The 23,491-nt window shown below is 35.5% G+C and overlaps 1 protein-coding gene and 1 pseudogene across 7 annotated transcripts in view; one reads left to right on the top strand and one right to left on the bottom strand.

Annotated features, from left to right (window-relative positions):
* FUT8 (fucosyltransferase 8) overlaps nt 1-23,491 on the bottom strand; it is a 325,108-nt gene that overhangs the window by 182,168 nt on the left and 119,449 nt on the right. For 4 of the 7 annotated variants that reach the window (XM_032622331.1, XM_032622333.1, XM_032622329.1 and 1 more), the window contains one exon: nt 20,193-20,280. The exons of the other annotated variants lie outside the window; for them this stretch is intronic. The gene's annotated coding sequence lies outside the window, so the exon portion shown is untranslated. The remainder of the gene's footprint in view (nt 1-20,192; nt 20,281-23,491) is intronic. 7 annotated transcript variants of the gene reach the window in all.
* LOC116748848 lies at nt 3,841-4,276 on the top strand (annotated as a pseudogene).

Raw genomic sequence — 23,491 nt, 5'->3', positions numbered from 1 at the left:
AAACCTTTAGCCAGACTCATCAAGAAAAAGAGGGACAGGACTCAAATCAATAAAATTAGAAATGAAAAAGGAGAAGTTACAATGGACACCACAGAAATACAAAGCATCATAAGAGACTACTACAAGCAACTCTCAGCCAATAAAATGGACAATCTGGAAGAAATGGACAAATTCTTAGAGGTATAACCTTCTAAGACTGAACCAGGAAAAAACAGAAAATATGAATAGATCAAGCACAAGTAACAAAATTGAATCTGTGATTAAAAATCTTCCAACAAACAAAAGTCCAGATGGCTTCACAAGTGAATTCTATCTAACATTTAGAGAAGAGCTAACACCCATCCTTCTCAAACTCTTCCAAAAAATTGCAGGGAAGGAACACTCCCAAACTCATTCTGTGAGGCCACCATCACCCTGATACCAAAATCAGACAAAGATACTACAAAAAAGAAAATTACAGACCAATATCACTGATGAATATAGATGCAAAAATCCTCAACAAAATACTAGCAAATACAATCCAACAACATATTAAAAGGATCATACACCACGATCAAATGGGATTTATCCAGGGATGCAAGGATTCCCCGAATCTACACAAAACAATCAATGTGATACACCATATTAACAAAATGACAAATAAAAACCATATGATCATGTCAATAGATGCAGAAAAAGCTTTTGACAAAGTCAACACCCATTTATGATAAAAATCTCCAGAAAGTGGGCACAGAGGGAATCTACCTCAACATCATAAAGGCCATATACGACAAACCCACAGCAAACACCATTCTCAATGGTGAAAAACTGAAAGCATTTCCTCTAAGATCAGGAAAAAGACAAGGATGTCCACTCTCACCACTATTATTCAACATAGTTTTTGAAGTCCTAACCATGGCAATCAGAGAAGAAAAAGAAATAAAAGGAATATAAACTGGAAGAGAAGGAGTAAAACTATCACTGTTTGCAGATGACATGATACTATACATAGAGAATCCTAAAGATGCCACCAGAAAACTACTAGAGCTCATTTGTGAATTTGGTGAAGTTACAGGATACAAAATTAATGCACAGAAATCTCTTGCATTCCTATACACTAAGAACAAAAGATCAGAAAGAGAAATTAAGGAAACAATCGCATTCACCACTGCAACAAAAATAATATAATACCTAGGAATAAACCTACCTAGGGAGATAAAAGACCTGTACTCAGAAAACTATAAGACACTGATGAAAGAAATCAAAGATGGCACGAACAGATGGAGAGATATACCATGCTCTTGGATTGGAAGAATCAATATTGTGAAAATGACTGTACTACCCAAAGCAATCTACAGATTCAGGGCAATCCCTATCAAATTACCAGTGGCATTTTTGCAGAATGAGAACAAAAAAACCTTTAAATTTGTATGGAGACACAAATGACCCCAAATAGCCAAAGCAATCTTGAGGGAAAAAAAAAAAATGGAGCTAGAGGAATCAGACTCCCTGACTTCAGACTATCCTACAGAGCTACAGTAATGAAGACAATATGGTACTGGCACAAAAACAGAAACATAGATCAATGGACAGGATAGAAAGCCCAGCGATAAACCCACGCACATATGGTCAACTAATCTATGACAAAGGAGGACAGGATATACAACGGAGAAAAAACAGTCTCCTCAATAAGTGGTGCTGGGGAAACTGGACAGCTACATGTAAAAGAATGAACTTAGAACACTTCCTAACACCATACAGAAAAATAAATTGAAATGGATTAAACACCTAAATGTAAGGCCAGAAACTATAAAACTCTCAGAGGAAAATATAGGAAGAACACTCTTTGACATAAACCACAACAAGATCCTTTTTGACCCACTTCCTAGAGTAATGGAAATAAAAGCAAAAATAAACAAATGGGACCTAATGAAACTTAAAAGCTTTTGCACAGCAAAGGAAACTATAAACAAGATGAAAAGACAACCCTCAGAATGGGAGAAAATATTTACAAACAAATCAACGGACTAAGGACTAGTCTCCAAAATATACAAACAGCTTATAAAGCTCAATATTAAAAAAACAAACAACCCAATCAAAAAATGGGCAGAAGACCTAAATAGACATTTCCCCAAAGAAGACATACAGATGGCCAAGAAGCACATGAAAAACTGTTCAGCATCACTAATTATTAGAGAAATGCAAACCAAAACTATAATGAGGTATCACCTCACACCCGTTAGAATGGGCATCATCAGAAAATCTGCAAACAATAAATGCTGGAGAGGGTGTGGAGAAAAGGGAACCCTCTTGCATTGTTGGTGGGAATGTAAATTGATACAGCCACTATGAAGAACAGTACAGACGTTCCTTAATAAACTAAAAATAGAATTACCATATGACCCCACAATCCTACTACTGGGCATATACCCTGAGAAACCATAATTCAAAAGGACACATGCAAACCAATATTCACTGCAGCACTATTTACAATAGCCAGGTCGTGGAATCAACCTAAATGCCCACCGACAGACGACTGGATGAAGAAGATGTGGCACATATACACAATGGAACATTACTCAGCCATAAAAGGGAACGAATTTCGGTCATTTGTAGAGATGTGGACGGATCTAGAGACTGTCTTACAGAGTGAAGTAAGTCAGAAAGAGAAAAACAAATATCGTATATTAACACATATATGTGGAATCTAGAAAAATGGTACAGATGAACCAGTCTGCAAGACAGAAATAGAGACACAGATGTAGAGAACAAACATGGACCCCAATGGGGGAAAGCAGGAGGGGGTGGTGGTGGTGGTGGTGGTGAGATGAACTGGGAGATTGGGATTGACATATAGACACTAATATGTATAAAATAAATAACTAATAAGAACCTGCTGTATAAAAAATAAAATTCAAAAAAAAATTGCAGTTCTCATCTTAATTACCTGAAATATTTGAACTGATTTATATCTTCCTCCTTCATATCTCCCCTCTTTTTTTTTTAATTGGCATCTATGGCCCACTCTCTCCCAGTTTTCCTCCAGCTGATTCCCCATTCTCATCACCTTTGCTTATTTCCCTTCAACTCCCTGACCTCTGAACTCTGGAGTGTTTTCTACGTAGACTCATCTCTAAGTTGAATTCCCTCTCACAGCTTTCAATACCATCATATACTAATGAATCTCATATTTATGATGCCAGTCTCAGCCATGACCCCCAAATTCCAAAAAAACAGAAAAAAAAGAAAAGACAGGTGAGGTCAGAGCACAGAAAGGCCAAAGCAGCAATTATTTGGCGGGGGTGGGGGCGGGGGAGGGAAGTCCTGAAGTCAGAGAACAATGAAAAGACCAATATTTTTAAGGGGGGGTGGAGGGGAATTTCTACTTAAATTTTACCTGAATACCAATTTGCATATGCAAATTAAGGTTGAGCATAAACAACTTCCGGGAAAGAATAATTGCCAGGTAATAAAAGGTGAATAATTCCCAGCTTACACAGGGCCAGGAATCATCCATGTTCTCACAAACAAGATAAAAAGTCCTCATTGAATCCTTGGGACATTCAGTAAAGACACAAGCAGAGAGGTCCACCTTAGTAACAAGGCTAAGAAAGCATAAGAGTAAAGATTACTCTTTACCTGTCCCCAGAAAACCTTAAGAATATTAACATACACAGAAAGGGAAGAGGCAAGAAAAGAATTTTGATGCTGCTAAGTATGTCTTAGAAAAGCTCAGTCTCAAAACTCTCCCACACATGTGGTTCCATATTACCACGTGCTACTTTGTCCTGTGTGCCACTCAAAGGAGCAGCCACCACTGCCACCACAGGAAAGGAATTTGAGATGCTGGGAAGCATTGCCATGCCCAAGAATAAAGGTAAAGAAGGTAAAAACAGGTACAAGGGTAAGAAAGAAAATGAATCCAAAAACGGTTGGTGTGTAAAGCGTATGAATAAGCGTATGCTCAGGTAATCAGAACGTTGGGAAATGAATGAGTAGAAGCAATGTGCTTTGATGTGTAAAGAAGCTATGCCATATCGAAGGAAAAATGAGGAAAATGGTTTAAATAAATACCTCAGATATCTTATTGGTTGGTCTGCCTATCAGGATAACAAAGCTGATGTAATTTCAAAATACAATGCAGATAAAGCTATAAGTCTGAAGGTATATGGCAAGCTTCCAAAACATGCTAAAATCAATGAAAAAGATATATTTGGTGCTGGAGATGATGAAACAATCCAGTTTGCTGATACTGGAGATGATGATAAAGACCATGATGATATATAAATTGAATTCACTGTTTTACATTCCAAGTTTCCAAGATGATATGGCTTCCTTTTCCTTCAGAAAGTTAATGAGACTTCTATGTAGCTTTGCAATTTTATATTGGCATCCCTTTCCTAAATGAATACATGAACTCCTGATGCTCAAATACTCTTAGTAGCAGTTCTTTGGTCTTCCTGATTGTTCCCTCATTAGTTAGATAAAACTCTGACATATGTTAACAGATAACTTTAAGAAGTGAACTTTTATAGAACCCAAGAATGTCTGATTCCAAAGTCCTATTTTCTTAAATGTAACTTCCTTAAAAAAAAAAAAAAAAAAAGAATAGTCTACATGAGTGGTATATTAGAAGATTAATGAGAAAAATCCCAATATGCAAGAGAAAATGTGTAAGAGAATACTGTAATTGAAATAACAGCATCTGTCTTACAGATAAGAAAACCAGGGCAATTAAAAGGAAATAAAGGGGGAGGGTCACACAGCGAGCAAGCATCAAACAGGAATTTCAACCCAGTTATTTGAGTCCAGATTCTACTGCAAGGAGGTCTTCCACAGCAAGTATCTTCCCATGTCTAGACCATTCATCTAAACAAAGGATCCCCTATCAATAGCCAGAATAAGAGAGAAAAATCATTGCCATCACAAGAATGCTACCATAATGAACAGTGACCTTTAGAAGAATCATTCTTCCTCAAGAGCTCTCTTGTTTTCCACCTAAGAAGACCTTTGAAGCTCTAAATATCTTAGCAGTATGAACTTAATTTAAAAAAAATAAGGATTCCTCCAAAATTTCCCCTCATCATTCATGAATTCAACCATAGCTATTCACTGGCCCACTGCCTACCATGTGTTTGGCACTATACTGAGTACCAAGGATACAATGATGAGCAAGACAGAGACAGTCTTTCCCCACTGTTTTAGTGGACCTTAGAATCTACTGGGAAAGAAAAAAGTGAAAGAAATAATTACACAATTAATTTCTTAGGTTTCTAAATATGCTGAGCCTGTACCCAACACAGGGCTTTTGAACTTCTTGTCTGAAACACACTTGCCCAAATATCCACCATAGTCCTTCCCTCATCAAATTCAGTGTCACCCTCTCAGTGAAACCTTCCCTGACCATTCTATATAAAAATGGTACACTCCCCACTCTGACATTCCCTATTACCTTCCTTGATGTAGTCACCTTTCTCTAGAACATTTATCACCATCTGACATACATATTTGTTTAGTTTCTTCCTCTCTACAAGTGTATAAGCTCCATGAGATCAATAATTTCTATTTTGTTGACTGGTATCACTCAGAATCTAGAACAGTGCCTATAATATAGCAGACACTTAATAAATATTGCTGAATAATAAATGAGTACAATAAAGGAAAGTATGAGTATCATGAGAAGGTATTCATTTCATTTAGACTAATGTACACAATGTTTTTATCCAAATACATGTCTTTTATAACAAAATACCAATTATAAATTCTAACTATCATTCATGTATATGGTATTAATTTAGGCATTGTTTAAGTTTTTCTATAATTCCTTTTATTATAAATTACTTTTAAACATTTTAAAGTATTTACAATAGAATGACTTACTGCTAAAAAGATTAATATTTTTATACTAGATGGGAGCCAACATCTAACAAAATGATTTATTCTCGATTCTATAAGCTAGTTCACCTTAAAAAATGAAGACAAGATGAAATGTACCATTCTACCTGGATTTGATATTACCACATTCACTGAACTGGAATAGGCATCTTACTTTTCAGAAATAAAAAGAAAAAAAAAATAAAAATAAAAGAGAAAGAGAGAAACGATCTAAAAAATCACCTTCTATGGCACATAGCTAAATATCTAGGGGAAAAAATTGTTTCAAATTTAGTTTATCACAGTCCAAGGGATTTTGTGGCCTGACAAAAACTCTTATTTTGAAGAGGAATAATACTTTCATTTATACCTAAATAATGTTAAACCAAATGTTAACCTTTAAAGATTAACATGATCATTTAAACAATTATTTAACAATATCATTTAAAAAAGATAAACAGACCCTGAGACAAGTTTTCATATTCAATCACATATCATTTGGAACTCCAATAACTAGAGTCAACATGATCCTCTAAAGGATTAAAAAAAGTAAAGTTGCTACAGTATTTTTAATAAAATGAGTTTGTTACAAACAATCTATGTGTAAAATGGAACATTTTTCACGAGTCCTTTAATTTCTCCTGATACAAACACAAGTTATTGGAAGAAATTAAGAAAACAGTCATGAAGTAACAATATGACCTGCATGACTATACTTTGAAAACCTAAGAATATTGACCAGATGTCATCAGGACTCCCAAAATCCATATGTTCTCTCCCCTAATTAAGAAACTTAGAAGTCATACTAATCAAAGGAGAGGGCAAAAACAAATCTTCAGATATAAAATGCAGTTCAATATAATATCTATTAATAACTACATCCAAACTAAGTTTTCATATACATAAAAAACCTTAAGAATTTTCTCAACTCTCCACCATCTAATTATGTAGACATTCCTCAAAGTATCTACAAAACAAAATTAAAATTACTACTAAATATTTTTCAACCATTACATACATTAAAGAAACATTATTGTTCATTTTAAAACTGTACCTTCTGAGTGTTAACAGTAAATGTTAAATGTAATCATTTCCTTCTGGTTAATTATATTCTTCCAAAAACAAAATGCAGAATTCCTTAGATAGATTTTTTACATTTACAGGACAATGGACCATCAACCAGTAACTATGTTTACTGATACAGATATTAAGTTAAAAAAAAAAATTTTTTTTTAATCAATTTATCCCAAACATTTAAAATTAGCTTATTTTTAAATAGTCACTGCAAAACAAAAGACAGAAATACATAAAAGATAAAGGAAAGATCACAGGAAACTCACCTCCTAGAAAACATAATTCCTTATTACTATTTCTCCACCATCTCTCAAGATATTTTATACAAATGTAAATAATCTTAGATTAAAGGAATCGTTCATACATCCTATTCTACAGCATACTTTGCTTAATTTTTTTTCTTTTTTTTTGAGGTATGTGGGCCTCTCACTGTTGTGGCCTCTCCCATTGCGGAGCACAGGCTCCAGACGTGCAGGCTCAGTGGCCATGGCTCACGGGCCCAGCCGCTCCACGGCATGTGGGATCTTCCCGGACTGGGGCACGAACCCGTGTCCCCTGCATCGGCAGATGGACTCTCAATCACTGCGCCACCAGGGAAGACCTACTTTGCTTAATTTGACATTAGGTAAAGAACATCTTTTATGTTAGCCGACATACATCTATGTATGTCATTATTTTTAAGGGCTCCAGTGAATTACATTCTATGTATTACCATAACTAAATCATTTTTCCCATTAATAGATATTTTATTTGTTTCCATTTTTTAAATGAAATATCTCAAATACAATGAACAGGACACTCCACGCTTCTTCACTAAAATGCCCCTTACCCCCAAATTCTTCTCCACAATACAGAAATTCATTTATTCAAATTATTATTATTTTAATTAATTAATTTTTTGCGGTACGCAGGCCTCTCACTGTTGTGGCCTCTCCTGTTGCAGAGCACAGGCTCCGGACGTGCAGGCTCAGCGGCCATGGCTCACGGACCCAGCCGCTCCGCAGCATGTGGGATCTTTCCAGACCGGGGCACGAACCCGTGTTCCCTGCATCGGCAGGCAGACTCTCAACCACTGCGCCACCAGGGAAGCCCTATTCAAATTATTTTTAAGAGCCTATTATGTTCTACTCACTGTTCCAGGCAATCTAAGTTCCATGAGTGTAGGTACTGATTCTATTTTATTCATTGCTTTGTTTCCAGTGTTTAGTGGAGTGTCTGGTACATAGTAGACTTTCATATATGCGCTGAATGAATGGATGACCATCCTTGTTCATTCATCCTTCCTCACTTCTACAATTATCTCCTTTTTTTTAAGTCTTAACTTTGAAATTAGTTCTTTCATTTTTTTTTGCCCTACAAAGTAATGAGCCTATAAACGTCTTCACCACTCAGCATTCAGGATCTCTACTGGGAGTCAAGAAAATAAATATGGAGGAAAAAAAGTAGTGTTATAATGTTACCTCTTGGAAACTCTGCTCAGCTGTGTTTAAAATTCTCAAAGTTCCTTTTTTGAACTTCAAAACATCATCCAAAGGAAACGTGAATCTAACAGCTGGCTGTAGGTCTTCCTTTGGTCTTGCTAACATTTCAGTGGAAAAAGAGCAGTATCCAAAAGGTCCAGCTGGTGCACCCAGAAAAACCTTTAAAATCCTACTAAACTGAAAAATTATGACTGAATTCACAAAAGATTGATTTTGCTTTTCCAGAAAAAATACTCTGAGAGAGGGAAAAATACCACTGAAACATCAAAACACAGCAAAATGTTTTTATTCCAATCAAATTTTGGTCTTTTAAATTATTATGAAATAGATCTGTTGAGAAACCTCTAGACATACTAATTCTGTTTTCTGTCATCTGGAAATCCAGGTACTATAGGGATTAAATTAGAATCATAAGCCTGGAAAGAACCTTGAGACACATATAGAGTTCATCCTTCTGCATTTTACTCACTTACACTTAAGCCTTTTTACATGCATAAGAAATATATCCACAACAAAAATTTATCCAACTCAAGGTAGAGGTGGAGATAGGAGATTAAGTCAGAGTCAAGGAAGGAGTTTGGACAAAAAGATATAAGTCATTCAAAGGATGTTGTTATTGGAAGACTGTTTTGGAGAGTGTCATGATCCAACTTCCATTTTAGTATGATCACTCCAAAATTCATGCTTGAATGTTAAATGCATGTGTTAAATACACATGCTTGAATGGAACATGCTTGTCGATTATGGCCATGTATTTTGCCTCTTAACTGGTTAGGATGACACGCAAAAATCTTAGCGTGATAGGATGCTGGTTTGGATCAGATTGTGAACATCTCTTCAGCTTCAAAAAGTATATGCTACCAGTTTGTTGTGTTTTCATAAACACACCTTATTATTCTCATTAGATTGTAAGCTCTTCAGAAATAGTATCATGGTTTTATTATTCTTTATATCCCCAATACACAGTAAGTATTCAATAAATATTCTCTTTATATCCCTTTATATCCCTTAGAATACACAACAGGTATTCAATAAATATTCACTGATATCAGTGAAAATACAAATACTCATGTATTTGTATTTCAAAGAGAATTTCATTACCTCAAATATCTTTAAATGTTAAAAAATATATATAAATACATGACCACAGTTGAACAGACATTTGCACACCAATGTTCATAGCAACATTATTCACAACTGCCAAAAGGCAGAAACAGCCCAAATGTCCATTGACAGATAAATGGATAAAAATGTTGTATGATTCAACTCACATAAGGAACCTAGAGTAGTCAAAATCAGAGACAGAATAGTGATTAAAGGGCCTGGGGGTCAGGGAGAATGCGGAGTAAAGTTTTTTTTTTCTTTTCATTATCTTGACTTTTTTTTTTACTGAGGTTTAGTTGATGTACAATACTATATAACATAGTGTATATGTTATACATATACACTATGTATAACGTAGTGATTATGTTATATAATATAGGTGTATAACATAGTGATTCACAATTTTTAAAGATTATACTCCACTTATAATTATTATAAAATATCAGCTATATTCCCTGTGCTGTTCAATACATCCTTATAGCTTATTTTATACATAGTAGTTTGTATCTCTTAATCCCCTAGACCCTATATTGTCCCTCCTCTCCACCGTCCCTCTCCCACTAGTAACCACTAGTTTGTTCTCTATATCTGGGAGTCTGTTTCTTTTTGTTATATTCACTCGTTTATTTTTTAGATTCCACATATAAGTGACAACATTTAGTATTTGTCTTTCTCTGATTTATTTCACTTACCATAATATCCTCCAACTCCATCCATGTTGCTGCAAATGACAAAATTTCATTCTTTTTTATGGCTGAGTAGCATTCCACTGTGTGTGTGTGTCTGTGTGTGTGTGTGTGTGTGTGTGTGTGCGCGCGCACGTACATGCACACGCATACTGTATCTTCTTTATCCATTCTTCTGTTGATGAACACTAAGGCTGCTTCCATATCTTAGCAATTGTAAATTATGCTGCTATGAACATTGCGGTGCATGTTTCTTTTCGAATTAGTGTTTTCGTTTTTTTTGGATATGTACCTAGGAGTAGAATTGCTGGGTCATATGGTAATTCTATTTTTAGTTTTTTGAGAAACCTCCATACTCTTTTCCACAGTGGCTGCACCAATTTATAATTCCCACCAACAATGTATGAGACTTCTCTTTTCTCCACATCCTCACCAATATTTATTTGTATTCTTTTTGATGATAGCCATTCTGACAGGTTTGAGGTGATATTTCATTGACGTTTTGATTTGCATTTCTCTGATAATTAACAACGTTGGGCATCTTTTCATGTGTCTGTTAGCCATCTATATGTCTTCTTTGGAAAAATATCTATTCAGATCACCTGCCCATTTTTTATAGGGTTGTTTGTATTTTTTTTTTTTTTTTTTTTTTTTTTTTATTGCGTTACGCGGGCCTCTCACTGTTGTGGCCTCTCCCGTTGCGGAGGACAGGCTCCGGACGCGCAGGCTCAGCGGCCATGGCTCACGGGCCCAGCCGCTCCGCGGCATGTGGGATCCTCCCAGACCGGGGCACGAACCCGTGTCCCCTGCATCGGCAGGCGGACTCTCAACCACTGCGCCACCAGGGAAGCCCGGGTTGTTTGTATTTTTGATGTTGAGCTGTATGAGCTATTTATATATTTTGGATAGCAACCCCATGTTACAGGGGCTGGGGGTCAGGAAGAAGAGGAAGTTAATATTTAATAGGTACAGAGTTTTATTCAGAATGATGAAAAAGTTCTAGAGATGGATAGTGGTGATGTTTGCACAACAATGTGAATATACTTAACACTACTGAATTATACACTTTAAATGGTTAAATGGTAAATTTTGTTATATATTTTTTTACCATAATAAAAAAGGAGAAAAATATATGAATCATATTACTTTATGAATGACTTGTCCAAATAATACCTTGCAATCACAGAATTCTAATTGTTCTTAACATTAAATTATTAAGAAAAATGTAGTTTAAATTATTACCCAGTTTTATACTGAAGCATCTGGCTTTTTTAAAAACAAATACAATACCCCCCACAAAAAAAAAAAAAACCCAAAAAACAAAAACAAAAAAATCCTTGAGGGGCTTCCCTGGTGGCGCAGTGGTTGAGAGTCTGCCTGCTAATGCAGGGGACACGGGTTCGAGCCCTGGTCTGGGAAGATCCCATGTGCCGTGGAGCAACTGGGCCCGTGAGCCACAACTACTGAGCCTGCACGTCTGGAGCCTGTGCTCCGCAACAAGAGAGGCCGCGATAGTGAGAGGCCCGTGCACCGCGATGAAGAGTGGCCCCCGCTTGCCACAACTAGAGAAAGCTCTCGCACAAGAAACGAAGACCCAACACAGCAAAAATAAATAAATTAATAAACTCCTAACCCCCAACATCTTCTAACAAAAAAAAAAAAACAAAAAAACCTTGCAGAAAATAAAGTTATTTTGATCTCAGCCATACCCATAATGCATTTAATCTAACTCTGTAAATCCTTTGCTTTACAAGAAAAATACTAAATGTGGCCATAATCAACATATCCATATGTCCCTAACATTCACACATAAATTCATACCCATCTTCTCAGCAGAAGCTTGTCTTTGCTCAATGTTTTTGCAGTTCAGTTTTTATTGTATTTCATTCTATTCTTTTTTTTGCAGGTAAAGACTATGCATGCAAAGACTATACTTTGTGTAACATTTTCAGGGTTGTTAATAAGCATCTAATAAGGAGCTATATAATGTCAAATAAAATGATAAACTGGGAATTCTTATAAGTAATTAACACTTTGTATGCTAATTATTTCCTAAATTTTGGGAAATGTGTAAGAAAATAAGTTAAAGTTTACATTTACATTCATCTGATTACATACAAAAGCTGACTCAACTGCTACAGAATATAAAAGCAATAATATTTTGCTGCTGGTTTTTATAAGTGATTCATATTCAAATAAACCTAACTGAAATTCATGGAATTATAACATCGTTAAAATACAAACTTCCCAGTTCGTCAATCTACAACCCTTCAATACAATATACCACATATACATCAATTCCTATTCTGTGATTATGTCAAAGAAATTATATTGATTTAACACATAGCTAAGTTCACCAATAATACTGATCTAATTCATAACTCATTTAACATGATTCATTTATGAGTCTTAACCTTAATTTACCAACTAATTTAGTATTAAATTTTAATACTGGTTTATTATTCTTTCTCTGATAATTATCAAACCAGAAAATTTTCAGTACTGAATAATTTTCTAAGATCTGCCCATAAAACCATTACTGTACACTGAAGTCTCCTTTTAAAATAAAGTCATCTAAAAAAAAAAGAACAAAAGCAAAGAAATAGGTACATTCAAGTGTTTGGACTCCCTAACATACTGCCCTATATATATTCTTTCTAGAAGTAGCTATTGGGTTGGCCATAGGGTGCCTTTGGTTTTTAAGTAAAAATAAAAGATATGTTTTCATTTTCACCAAGAACTTCATTGACCAACATATTCACCCTTTTGTTCCACTGCCTTCTGCCATTTTTCAGGCAACTTCATAATTCCATCTTCCCAAATCTTTTTATCATTTTGAGCAAAGAACTGTTCCAGGTGCCTTTTACAGTCTTCCAGGGAATTGAAACTTTTTCCATTAAGAGAACTTTGTAAAGACCGAAATAAATCGCAATCCGAAGGTGCAATGTCTGGTGAATACGGTGGATGAATCAGAACTTCCCAGCCAAGCTCTAACAGTTTTTGCCTGGATATCAAAGAAACATGCGGTCTTGCATTATCCTGATGGAAGATAATATGTTTTCTGTTGACTAATTCTGGACGCTTTTCGTAGAGTGCTGCTTTCAGTTGGTCTAATTGGGAGCAGTACTTGCTGGAATTAATCGTTTGGCTTTCCGCAAGAAGCTCATAATAGAGAACTCCTTTCCAATCCCACCATATACACAGTTATCACCTTCTTTGGATGAAGACCGGCCTTTGGTGTGCTTGGTGGTGTTTCGTTTCGCTTGCCCCACGATCTCTTCCATTCCACATTATTGCACAGTATCCACTTCCATCGGCCGTCACAATTTGTTTTAAAAACAGAACATTTTCATTACGTTTCAGTAGAGAATCACATGCAGAAATAGTCAAGAAGGTTTTTTTCGGTTAACTTATGTGGAACCCAAACATCAAAGTGATTCACATAACTAAGCTGGTGCAAATGATTTTCAGTGCTTATTTGGATATTTTGCGTATGTTGGCTATCTCCTGCATGGTATAATGTTGCTTGATCTCAGTTAATGTCTCGATTTGATCGCTATCAACTTCAACTGGTCTACTCGACCATGGAGCACCGTCCAGCAAGAAATCTCCAGCACGAAACATCACAAATCACTTTTGACATGTTCGATCAGTCACAGCACCTTCTCCATACACTGCACAAATCTATTTATTGCGTTTCAGTTGTGTTTTTACCTTTCTTGAAATAATAGAGCATAATATGCCAAAAATGTTGTTTATCTTCCATTTTCAATATGAAAATGGCTACACAAAAATTCACCAATTTTGATAAGTCTTTTTTTAAATGCACATTGATATGACAGCTGTCATATACAATCTAACAAAATTATTTCGAATGAAGTTAAAGACAACTAAGCACTACTAGAGCCATCCTATGGAAAAAAACCGAACGAACCGTTTGGTCAACCCAGTATTTCAAGCGAAAATAAATTCTTCAATCCATAATTTCCCTACTTTCCCAATGAATTATATTAAGCAAAAATTAAGTAAGCTAGTGTAGAGAGTCCTCCCATTAAAAAAAAAAAAAAAACCTAGAGATTTACTTTTCCTTATTACATTCCTCCTACTATATATTCCTTAAAATATATTCTGCATTTGGTGTCCAAAAGATCTAACCAGTAAAACTCACATATTTATATAAGTTTTTTAGCAATTTAACATTCAGATTTAGATTCAACAAAAACCTCCTAGACTATATGAGGAAATGAGTTACAACCACAACTTTACAACATGAGTATTAATGATCTTATGTCAAAGGAAAATTAGACTTGGAGAGACAAAATAATTTGATTTTACAATGACCTCATGACGAGTAACTAGTGAATTCAAGGACTGGAATCCAGACATTACTACTGATGCTGAAAGGAACTAGGAGGAGAAGTAACACCGGTGCATGCCAAATATGAGCCGGGCACCTTGCATGCATTTCCTCAATTAGTTCTTACCAGTGCTCTGTAAGGTAGGCACTACCTTCATTTTGAAGATGAGGAAACTGAGAAAGAAATGATTTGACTTCATCAAGGTTTGTACAGCTAGTCAGCAGCTAAGACAGGACAGAAACCATGAGATTACACATTGATAGATTCTGTCCCCAAACCACTACTTGTGATCCAAGGAGGAAAGTTCATTTGATGTATTTTATTTTTGTGTTTGGTTTGGTTTGGTTTGATTTGGTTTGGTTTTTAATTCTACAGAGAGGGGAACAGTTTCACTGAATCCATTTTAACAAGATTTCTAAATCCTGTCTATGTTACTAATCCCTGTAGTGTCGCTATCATAAGTCTGCCAGACAGACAAATGATAACAATGAATATTCTCTCCCTTTACAAATTCTCCCGTCCTTTCTCATCTGCTTCTGCTCTTCCTCTAGATCAGGGGTCCCCAACCCCCGGGCCACGTACTGGTACCAGTCTGTCAGTGGAAAAACTGTCTTCCATGAAACCAGACCCTGGTGCCAAAAAGTTTGGGGACCATTGCTCTAGATCACTCAAAAGAATATGGATACCTAGAAGTCTATTATTCAGGAGCAAAGGTCAATAATTATCAAATACTGGCTAGGGCATGGGGGATTCATACATATTTCACAGTTTTCAAATTTTGCTACATGGAACCAAAGGGTTGTAGGAGGTATTCCTTCCTAATACCAGTAAATGAAAAAGTGCCAGGTAGGTTTCATTTGTAAAAGTAACCACCATAACTCTTTCATTCATTATACCAAGCTTGAGGTAAGAAAAATGTTTAAGTATTCTAAAAAATCAAAGTTTTAAAATTCTTACTCTAAAATATGTAAGAGGTAGAGGTGAGGTAGGTGACAGTTTGTTGTATTTTTTAAAATGAGCTCCTCATCTTTTTTCTTTCTGATCACATATTTATGATGTGAATCCTACTAAAAACATTTTTAAACTAAAAAGAACTCGCATATTCCCTGTTGCTGCTGGATTACAGATGTCCATCATATCCAGCTGATTGATGCTGCTGCTGAGCTCAGATATGTCCTTACTGATTTTCTGCTACATCTGTCCATTTCTGACAGAGGAGAGTTGAGGTATCACCTACTACAATTGTGGACCGATCTACTTCTTTTTGCAATTCTGTCGGTTTTTGCATCACATATTTTGACGACCTGTTAGGTGCATATACATTAAGGATTGTTAAGTCTTCTTAAAGAATTATCATTATATAATGCTCCTATTTATCCTTGAAAATCTTCCTTGCTCTGCAGTCTGCTCTGTCTGAAACTAATATAGTTACATCAGCTTCCCTTTGATTAGCATTAGCATGGTATATCTTTCTCCATCCCTTTAATTTTAATCTATATGTGTCTTCATATTTAAAGAGAGTTTCTGTACACAACATATAGTTGGGTCTTGACTTTTGATCCAATCTGACAGTCTGTCTTTTAGTGGATTTAAACCACTGCTATTTAAAGCAACTATTGATATACTTGGGTTAATATCTACCATATTTGTTACTGTTTTCTACTCATTGCTTTTGTTCTTTGTTCCTGTTTCTGTCTTCCACTCTTTCTCTGTCTTTTGTGGTTTTAATTGAGCATTTTATGATTCCATTGTGTCTCTTTTCTTAGTATGTCAATTACACTTTTTTTTAACTTTTTTTTAATGGTTGCCCTAGAGTTTGCATTATACATTTCCAAATAATCCAAGTCCACTTTCAAATAACACTATACCACTTCATATGTAGTGCAAGTACTTTATGAAAGAATATTCCTAATTTCTTCCTCCCAACCCTTGTATCACTGTCATCATTCATTTCACTTATACATGAGCTATAATCACTGAATACGTTGTTGCTACTATTATTTCAAAGTATGTTATCTGTTAGATCTATTAAGAAAAATAAAAGTTTTTATTCAAGCTTCACTTATTTTTTATCTAATCTTCTTCTTTTTTAAGGCAGATACAAGTTTCTGGTCTATATAATTTCCCTTCTCTGAAGAACTTTGTTTAACATATCTTGCAAAGCAGGTCCACTAGCAACAAATTCTCTAAATTTTTGTTCGCCTGAAAAAGTCTTTACTCTCCTTCACTTTTGAAGGATAATTTTACAGGATACAGAATTCTAGATTGTTAGTTTTTCCTCTCAACACTTTAAATATTCACCCCACTCTCTTCCTGTTTTCATAGTTTCTGAAGAGAAGATCTCTGTACCTAAGGTAATTCTTTCTCCTTTGGTTTCTTTCAAGATTATTTTCTGTATCTTTGATTTTCTGCAATTTGAATATGATATCCCTAGATAAAGCTTTCTGGGCACTTATCTTGCCTGGCATTCTCTGAACCTCCTAGATCTGTGGTTTAGAGTCTGACATTAATTTGGGGAAATTCTCTGTCATTATTCTTGTTTCTTTTTCTCCTTCTGGTATTTTCATTATGCATATGTTGTACCTTTTGTAGTTGTCCTACAGTCCTTGTATATTTTTTCTTTTTTTCTTTTTTCCAGTCTTTTTTCTCTTTGCTCTTCAGTTTTAGAAGTTTCTACTGACATATCCTTAAGCTCGGAGAAATTCTTTCCTCAGCCATGCCCAGTCTAATAATGAACCCATCAAAGCCATCCTTCATTTCTGTTATAGCTTTTTATCTCAAGCACTTCTTTTTTATCCTTTATTAGATTTTCTCTCTACTTATATTATTCATCTACTCTTGGTTGTCTACTTTTTCCATTAGTGCTCTTGGCATATTAATCATAGTTCTAAATTCTTGGTCTCATAATTCCAATATTCCTGACACACCTGAGTCTGATCCTGATGCTTGCTCTGTCTCTTTAAACTGTGGTTTTTGCTTTTTGGTATAGTCTGCCTTGTAATTTTTTTGTTGGAAGTCAGACATGATGCACTGGGTAAAAGGAACTGTAACGAATAGGAATTTACTAATGTGGTTAAGGTGTGGAGGGGAGTAGAAGCATTCTACAGTGCTATGGTTAGGCCTGCGCCCACCGAGCTGTGAACTTCACAAGTTCTTTTCAGTCCTATGCTCCCCTCCTAGGTGGAACAGGATGGCTACAGGGGACTGGAATGGGATATTTCTCTCCCCACCATGTGGAAGGCTACAGTTGGGTATTTCCCTTCCTCCAGGTCAATTAGTCTCTGATAACACCTTAATAGATTAGGCCCTGGTAAAATACTTTCTCTTGATAGCAGATCTTGTTAAGAAAAACAAGATGCCTTGGCATATTTCAAAATGGTTACTCTTCCCTCCCCCTGCAGGAAGCACCAGGCGCTCCTTCTCAGATATTCACTGTGAGGACCTGGTAGAGCTCCTAGAAGCAAAATCATGAGAGTGTGGGGGGCTCCCTATGACTGGGTCCCCCTGGAGTTTTTACCTCAGGCTTGTCCACATGGAGTCTCCCCTAATTTGTTAATCACACTTTAGATTTTCCTACCCACTAGTGGTTCCCTTGGAGGTTTTTGCTAGGGTAAGTTGTCAATTCTCTATATTTGCCTGTTGGTCTCTCTAATTTGAGAGCAGTGGTTTGCCCTGTGACCTTACTTCTCTGATGGATCTAAGAAGAGTTGTTGATTTTTCAGTTTGTTCAGTTTTTTACTTGTGGTTAGGATGGAGTGATGACTTCTAAGCTCCTTACATGCCAGATCAGAAACAAAACAAAACAAAATCCATTTTCAATTTTTACCTTTTAACTAACTGATAGAGTGATATATAACACTCTTATGATATTAGGGAGAGAAGAAACAAATGGAAATCTAAATTTGTCTCAATGGCACCTGAATTACCTAAAATATGATTATTCATAGTGTTTACTGTATAAATAATACCAAAATGCAAATTATTAAACAATACACTTCATCATTTCTTTCTGAAACAATGAAAACACATAGATGAATATCGTAGGTTATCGTTTAGATCCTGCATCATTATTACAAACTAAAATATTTCCTAAATAAACACTTGATTAAATTTCCATAAGAGCTTTTAAAAAAATCTATCAATAAGTACTGCGATGCACTGGTTACCCCTACTGTACAACTGCAGAAAAATAAAGCCTGTTTCTTATTCCTAAAGTAGCATTAGAATGTCCTCTAAACAAATTTAAGTTTTAAGATTCTTCCTCTGAGGGAAAAGAAAAATCAGTAGAAAGCTAAGATTTGTATGTGAAATTTGACATTTGGATTCCAATTCCCAACATTTTCTATTGCCATGAAATTAACCTTTATCAAAATTACTTTACTTAGAAAATCTTAGTCAACTGTGCTATCTGCTGTTCTTATAAGCAAGAAATACAACTAATTTTTTTTTCCAAATCACACTGTAAAACAGCTCATTACTTTTTATATCTCCGACTTAAATTGTATTCGACTTGAGCTTTAACATACTTAATAAGCCTCCAAACACAGCAAGAATATCAGAATGGCCAAACCCAAGGGAACATATTAGCAGTATCTTCGCTTTACATAAATGTAAATTTTGTTATTATTTCCACATCTGTGGTGCATTAGATACAACAGACATTTCTGAGCCCTTTGTACAGTGAACAGATGGTGAACCATTACAAAATTAGGAGCAAGCATTACATCTTAAGGAATTAATGTTATTTATATTAATAATTATTAATAATGTTATTATTAATTACAAAATTAGGAGTGAGCATAACATCTTAAGGAATTATTAATAACGTGATTATCCTTCATTCAGAGGATAACTACAGAGTTGCACATATAATTTTCCTAGGAGGATCATGAGGAATTAGAGTGAAATATATGGAGAATGGTAATAGGGATAGCCACAAAAAGAACTGGGAAAAGAGACCACACAGTAACAAGTGAAAGATTATATAAACACTCCTAGAAAAAAGAAAATCTACCCAGAAAAGGATTGTCAAATGAGGATGAAGATGGATGCTTGTGAAAAATGGAAAAGAGTGCTCTAAAAGTTTCACTTTTAATTTGCTGAATATAAAATATATTCCTGAGACCCCACATTCCTGAAACCCCAAAATGAAGTCAATGTCTAAGTAAAACTGAGACTTAGTACTTGACATAGTTTCTAGCTAAAGTAATAACCAACAAAATGGATCCAATTATGGCAGTTTACAAGAGATAAATGAAAACATCAAAAGCAAAAACAAAAAATATTAAGACTATCTAGTCATGTCAGGTGGTTATATATGTAAAAATAAACTATTCAGCTGAGAATGGCTATGTAAAAGGGACAAGATAGCCTAGCAGACAGAGCACAGAACATAGTCCTGCTCCAAAAAACTGTTGTATGATTTTTTGAAAGTCATCGTATAATCTCTAGAGCTGAAATAATACAGACTCAGTGGAATCTTTTGAGGAATAACGATATGACATAAATAAATAATACAGTTTCTTCTGGGTGAGAAAACACTACCTAAAGAGAAAAGGGTTTTCTAACCTTTTAAAAGAGAACATTTTGATTTATTTACAAAGTTACTTAAATATTAAGCGTGAAAAATGGCTTACCTTTCTTCCCCTAGAACATAAGATGACGAAATCACATATTTCCAATGGAAGATACTACTGCTTGAATCTGGGTCACTAAAATTACCAACTGTTTAAAATGAGACAAAAGAAAGCAGTAACATTAATTATCTACAACTATACATTTTCTTTGTTGTTAACATGAAACTTACTTACACGAAACCTCAAGGCCCCTCAGGCCTTGAAGAGATACATGTCCCTAGGTTTGAACTCTCCAGGGAAATCTTTGAAGCAAAGATTGGACAAATAGTTAAAACTATTTAAATAATCCCTGTTCACGAAATGTAAATGGTTTTCTTAACTAAAAAAAGTTTTTTAGTATTTACTGTTATCACCTTACTTTAATCCTTTTTCCCTAAAAAGGAAAACATTGAAGTCCAGCTAATATAAAAAGGCCTCACTGCTTTGTTTTGTTTTGTTTTTTAAAAAGGGGTGTGGGGAGAGGAATATTCAAACAACTTCAAGGACAAAAAGCATGTTCTAGACCAGCTCTTATTTACAGTTCCTCATCTAGAATTCAACTAACATCCAACTGCAGCAATCAGCCAAGCTTGGCAAATTAAAATAACAGTAATTTTGACAGATTATCTTCTATAAATATTCAAATATGGACGTTTGTGTGGATGCAAGGGTCTCTATATGCCAATCAAAATGCTTTGTTTAGGATCCTAAAATTGAGCATTTTTTCACCCCTCATTTCTGTAGGGGTGCCCTGAATCCTTAACTTTCATTTTAACTCTTTCACCTCAACCGATAAAGAGGCCAATTATTTCAATTCCGTGACCTGAATTGTATTATCTACAGCCTGAATTTAAAAAATTTAAGAGTAACATTCATAAAAAGAACCAAAAGACAGAAACAAAGAACCTAGGATCTTAAAAATCTAGGTCTGTAAAGACAAAAGGAAAAGATCCAGGAATTGGGGTTAGTGGGGATGAGGGAGGTAGGCAGAGGATCTTGAAGGATGGCAACTGAATAACTTTTTAGTCATGTGATCAGGTATGCCTTGGTAAAGTAAAATCCAATGTAAGAGCAATTAACAACTTCATAAATTTGGGCTGTATGCAAAGTTCAATTAAGGTAGATTACCATTTATTTGGCTCAAGGAAAGAAGATCCTCTGCTTTGATGACAACCTGAAGTACATCAAAGTGTCAAAAGTAGAAAAATGCATTTAGTATGAAATTCAAACCAAATTTTTAAAATCCATAGATAGCCCTATTTAATCAAGAATAACGGCTTTAATGAACACAAGCTATCTGATGCATGAATTTTCTAATTGTCCTCCTGTCCTATCTCCCATTAGTCTCCCTTAAACATATACACAATCACTGAAAAGTCTCAGATGTTCCAGGAAAACTACAAGTGATTGGCATGCCTCTGCGTCTAGAGCAGCATCAAAATTATGGAAGAAAAGTCAACCTATTCTGAGGCACTGCCCTTCTAGTGCCACCTAACCAGTGACATACTGAATCAGAATCTGCATTTTAACAAGATTCCCAAATAATTCACATGCATATTAAACTTTGAGAAGCTCTGCAGGAAGAAGAATATTAGAATGAGAGAGAAGGTATAATCTTCTGTTCAAAGATTAGTTCCACTGTAGGCCACTGTTTGGCCAATAAGCAACCAATTTTTAACCTCTGCTTTATCAGTACTCCAACAATGTTTGTATTTTGAATAAGGGATCTTGAAAAACAGAAATCCCTTTAGAGTCAAAGGAATGAGTAATGGACTCTCAGTTCCCAAGAAAGGCTGTGACAGTTATCTTAGAGCACGCAGTCCTGTCTCATGCCCCCAAATCACATTAGCTAGACAAGTAAGTCAAAAATAATAATAATAACTCCTTTCATTCTAAATCCTAGACACTAAGAGCATGCAGGATCCCTGTAGCTAAGAAAGAGACCAAGAGAGGAGGAGAAGGCTATATGTGCTGGTTATTCAGCTACAGTCTCTCAGCAGCAAATCCACCCTTTAATACTCAGCTCAGTAACACTGAAAATAGAACTCTGGAAACTACTTTTCTCTTTTGCCAGCTAGCTTCCTCATACTGCCAATAAGAACACTAAAAGGAGAAACTTGCTTTTTCCACTCAGCATTGCCCTAGCACAGGCCCTCCACCCCAGCAGCAGCAGTTGGTGACAGCCACAAGTTCTCTCTGGTACTCTCAGAAGTACCAGCAACAGCCAGAAGTTTTGAGCCCCAGCCCTCTGGATGACTGATGCTTTCTGCAATTTTTGACTCTGTGTTACTCCAGTGTTCCCCTTTTGCCTCTTCAGCCTCTGACACCTGATAACCCACTCCCTGTATCAAATTTTCTTGGTAGAAATCTCTAGTGTAGATTGTTTCCCTGTCCAGATTCTAAATGATATATCATGACTAGATGGAATAAAATTTCAGCAAGATTTGATCAGTTTGGAAAACTACTTTCCCAAAACATGATAGTCCACGAGAAAACATTTACTGCCTCTCCTCAAAAATATGTACAAGAAGGGAAACAGAGGCAAGAAGTACAGCTGAGAAAGAAAAAAGAGGGAATATAACCTAAGAAAGTAATGTACTGAAACAAATATTATGGTAGAAAACACACTTTAGCTCCCAAAAACATAAAGAAAGGGCCAATAAAAAGTCTGAAACAAATATAAGTTTTCCACCTTAATAAAAATCACAGAATTTAAGAAGTGGAAGGAACTTTATTCTTCTGCCTCTGCCACTGTTCAGTTTTGTTAAAGCAACTTTATATTGAGTTTGAATTACTATACTTTCAGGAAGCTGTTGAGAAATCAGGGAGAATCCAAAGAAGATTATAAAAATGATGAAAGCAATAGGAGATAGAAGCCATGAAGAAGGGTTCAAGGAGTCAAACTTTTTAGTGCAGTATAGTGTGAAGATAACTTCAAGCCAAAATTATTAGCTGCCTCCTAGTTAAAGAGTTCTGACCAGCTATGCTTCATCATCCCTACAGATGCTTAAAGGGATAGAAGATAACAGTAAATGAAGACATAAAATGGAGCTACTTAGCTTACTGACTCTCCTTCACATCACTAAAGTAGTAGCTCTTAATGCTATTCACACATGAGAATGACCTAGAATATTTTTTTACAAAAAAGAAAAAAATGATAATGATGATGATAATGTCCAGAACACTAATGCCAGAGATCTGATTTAACTAGTCTGAGGTAAAGCCTAGGCATGCTTTTTAAAAAACAAAAACAAAAAACACCCAAGTTTTTATAAAGTACTGACAGAAGGATTCAGAACCACTAGTAGGACATTCTATAA

This window comes from Phocoena sinus, chromosome 2 (assembly GCF_008692025.1).
Source record: "Phocoena sinus isolate mPhoSin1 chromosome 2, mPhoSin1.pri, whole genome shotgun sequence".
Classification (NCBI taxonomy): domain Eukaryota; kingdom Metazoa; phylum Chordata; class Mammalia; order Artiodactyla; family Phocoenidae; genus Phocoena; species Phocoena sinus.
This window is presented reverse-complemented; position numbering and strand designations above follow the sequence as displayed.